The sequence below is a fragment of the Propithecus coquereli genome, unplaced genomic scaffold (genome assembly GCF_000956105.1).
Source record: "Propithecus coquereli isolate 6110/MARCELLA unplaced genomic scaffold, Pcoq_1.0 Scaffold88, whole genome shotgun sequence".
In the NCBI taxonomy this organism is placed as follows: Eukaryota; Metazoa; Chordata; class Mammalia; order Primates; family Indriidae; genus Propithecus; species Propithecus coquereli.
Window position 1 is genome coordinate 10,666,604 of NW_012155062.1, and position 3,750 is coordinate 10,670,353.

Genomic DNA, 3,750 nt, shown 5'->3' on the forward strand with positions numbered 1-3,750 from the left:
TTGGGGGCTGGGGCTGTCCAAGACCCGCACTGTGGAGTAGGTCTCGCTCCCCTCCACTCTCCCCCTCTCCGTGGCCTCTCCCAGGCCTCTGCCAGCAAGCAGGACCTCAGGCCTATGGATCTCCCCTGGCTGTGACGTGGGCCTTGGGCGGGAGGTTCCCTACTCAGGACCTTAGCCTGAGCTGTCCTTATTCTCCTCCTCAGTGGGGGCAGGACCAGGAGTGAGTCTGGGTGGTGCTGGGTTGGATAAGCCTGCCCTCAGGCTCCACAGCTGCTGTTAGCAGGGGTCAAAGATCTCTTTGTTCCTGTGCAGAGCTGCCGGGAGGGGCTGAAATGGCTCCACTCAGCTGCAAGTCTGGGCTTGGGGGTGTGGGGCTGTCCAAGACCCTGACTCTGGAGCAGGTCTCGCGCCCCTCCACTCTCCCCCTCTCCGTGTCCTCTCCCAGGCCTTTGCCAGCAAGCGGGGCCTCAGGCCGATGGATCTCCCCTGGCTGTGACATGAGCTGAGAGGTTCCCTACCCAGGATCGTAGCCTGAGCTGGGTGCACAGCCCTGTTTTAGGAGGAGGGTTGGCGATCAGGCATGCTGATCTGCCCCTGAAGGCGCACACTCCTCAGTAGGCTCTTTCAGAGATCTCTCCTCCTTGCCCCAGGGCAGTGCGATCATGACCTGAGTGTACGGGGTCTGGTCTGCAAGCCTGACCCTGCCAGGGGGACAGGTGCTGGTCTCAAATCACCTACAGGGTGCCCAAGCTGGATCGATTTCACTCCACCTTGGGATTTGCCCCACTCTCCTGGAGTCCCCAGGCAAGTAGCACCTGGGAGGGCTGCCGGGTAGGGAACTCGCAGTCTGAGTATCCCTCAGTTTGCTGTAGGGCCCCAAAAGGAAAGGTCTCGTTCCTTGGAGATGCCTCCGTGTGATGGCTAAATTGTCTCTCTGGGCACGCACAGGTAGGGAGGGGGAAGGAGAGAATGGAGCACTGTGGCATCTGCCGCTGGCTCGGGTCTGCGCCCGGGGAGGTGCCCCAAAGGGGCTGGGAGCCCGGTGCTGAGTCTGCAAGAGGCCACTGCTCACTGGCGGCAGCTGTCTCTGGGCTGGTGTCGGCAGGTCTCTCCAGCTGCTCAGGAGCCCACCAGCAGTCCGAGATGAAAGGGAGGGGGAAGTTAACCGCTCCACCTACCCTTGTCGGTGGTCTCCAAGCCTCTCGGGACCTCTCTCCTTCCAGTTCTCCTCCACAACGTCTTCCCGTGGAGTCTCCTGTAGTTTCAGGCACCCTTCCTTCTGACCCTCTCCCAAACTATGTTTCTCTGCTCGCTTACTTTTTTTCTCTTCTTTCTAAAATTCGTCTTTTTTGCAGAGACCTTCTGACTGGCGGCTTGTCTCATCCACCATCTTCTGTTGCTTTAATATTCTAAGTGAACATGTCATTGATGATGCAATCATGTGATCTCTGGCAGTTTTTCTTTAAGAATTTTAACAAAACAAAAAACCAGTAGTTTGGTTTAGGAACCAAACTTTAAATGTTACTTGGCTAAAGCCAAAGCACACTATTCAATAAGGATCGGATATGCTGCCAATCAATTACATTATTTACTGCAAACTGAAAAGGCCCAGTGTGAATTCTGGTAATCCACAAGGCAGTAGCCACCACTACTTGACATATTTTATCCAGTACCTAGACAACCAGCAGTTACTTGTTATCTGAGCAAAGTCTAAAGCTTTCGTTAGCATCTCTTACAAATACAAAACTTGGAGATACAAATACAAAAACAAAACTGGTTAAGCATGCCCAGTGGCCCACACTTGGGTTTCACCTCCTAGGTTCTTTTTTTTTTTTTTTTAAAACACTTTACAATAACATTCTTTAATGAAGATAAAAAAATCATTTAAGTAAACATTACAAAGGAAACAAAAATAACGGGCAAAATTACATAGTTTTGATATTTCATGAGACATAATTATATTTTTCTATAAGTTTAGCTAAACAACTATACAATAATATTTTCAAAAATCCATTTCTTTTATACAAAAGGAATACCCTAACACAGTAGAGTCTAATAATGCCTTGGCGAACACCAATTTGATGTTTTAGGATTTTAATGTGTTGTTGACAAATTTTCAAACTCAGGCAAGTTTAGAAATGTCTTCATATTGAATTCCTTCAACTCTGCGTCCTTTCAAAGGGCCAGTTTCAATGACTATAGTAGCTGAAAAAATCTTCTCATTGATGGACTCCAGGGTACCTTCATTTCCTCTGTAACCTCCATTTAAAACTAGAATTCTTTTTCCTGGTGCTGGAATTACTGTCTCTAAATGAGTCTGGTCAAGTTTCAGCTTGTCTCCCGAATCAATCATCTTGACCACAGCCGTGTATTTGTCAATTACTTCCTTAACGATACCCTTTTTCTTGTGATATTTGTCACCCAGTTTTTTGGTTATAATTTTTACGATGATTTCGGGCTGTAGCCAGTAATCTGTTCGGGCAGTTCTTTTCTTCTCCTCTTCAATCTCCATGATCTCATCCAGTGCCGATTTCTTTCTCTTCTTTTCCTTGGACTGAGCTGAGCTCTGGGAAGATTCTTTTCGTTTCACCGACACTGCACTCCCTATCGTCTTCAGTGCACTTGGCCCCAAAGAACTTGACTTGGAAGATGTTGCTCCTGCTGAACTACATGCTCCTTTATTCAAATTAAACGTAACTTTCTCTTCATCATTTTCTCTACTTAATTCCTTAAAAATAGGGGCCTCCTGTTCCTTCCCTTCCAGACCTCTTCGCACTTGCTCTTCAATAAACCTGGCAGTTTTTTCTTCATCATCAAGGACCTGCTTCTTCTTTTTCTCCAGTTCCAGTTGCCAGCGGATGGTTTCTGGGTCCCTGTCTATGTACTGAATATACCAGCCTTTCGGTGTCTCATCCACTTTGCACAAGCCCTCTCTGCCCAGCCACTTGGTAAAATCAGTCAGAGTTTCCCACTGGGTGGCATTCATATGGATGTGCTCTCGGCAGCTGATGTACTCATTATACACGATGTTGTTGTGGACTCTCTTTGTGCCAAAGCGTCTCCTGAGAAGTTCTAGAAAGTCGTTTCGGAATTTCTCTGAAAAATAATCCATAAACTGCTGAGGATTTTCTGAAGCCAGTAATAGTTGTCTCTGATGAGATTCGGACATACAATGACATTTAAAGCCATTCTCGTCCCGGCACTGCTTCTGGCACATCTGGCAATACCAGCGCAGCTTCTGAAGCCCCTTGGATTTGATCGTGCTGGCAATAGCCTTGCGGGTAAGAAAAGCTGACTTTCCCATCGCGACCACCACAACAATCACTCCCCAGAAGCCAGCGCTCCTCCAACCGGAAGCGGAACCGGGTTGGCGGGGGTGGGCGGGACAAATACCAGCTGAGAGGCGGAAGGAGGTGGGGCCTGGGAAGGTTTGGTTCCAACGCTCGCGAGACTTCACTCGGTTTGGCGCGGGGAAGCGAGACTGAAGGAGAAAGCGAGGTGGGAGGAGCACGGCGGGAAGCCTCTGCGCATGCGCTTTGAGGCCTGTCTGAGCGACCTTCAGCAGGGCTGGTACCACCATGTTCTTTCGGGCGGGGGTCTCAGCCTGGGCCTTGCAGCCGCAATGGTACGGCGGGTTGCGGGCGGTGCGGGAGGACTGCGAGGCAAGGAAGGGCTCGGTCGGATGGGGTGGAGAAGCGGGCAGGGCACGCGGGGCAGGACCGGGGCGGCGGGCCCGGGGGAGGCCGCTCG

General features: G+C 50.2%; 1 pseudogene across 1 annotated transcript; it reads right to left on the reverse strand.

Annotated features, from left to right (window-relative positions):
• Positions 1–2,098: 2,098 nt before the first annotated feature.
• On the reverse strand, positions 2,099–3,319 carry LOC105826330 (annotated as a pseudogene). The gene has a single exon (XR_001138305.1). The product of XR_001138305.1 is annotated as a DNA/RNA-binding protein KIN17 pseudogene (transcript).
• Between the last annotated feature and the right edge of the window lie 431 nt (positions 3,320–3,750).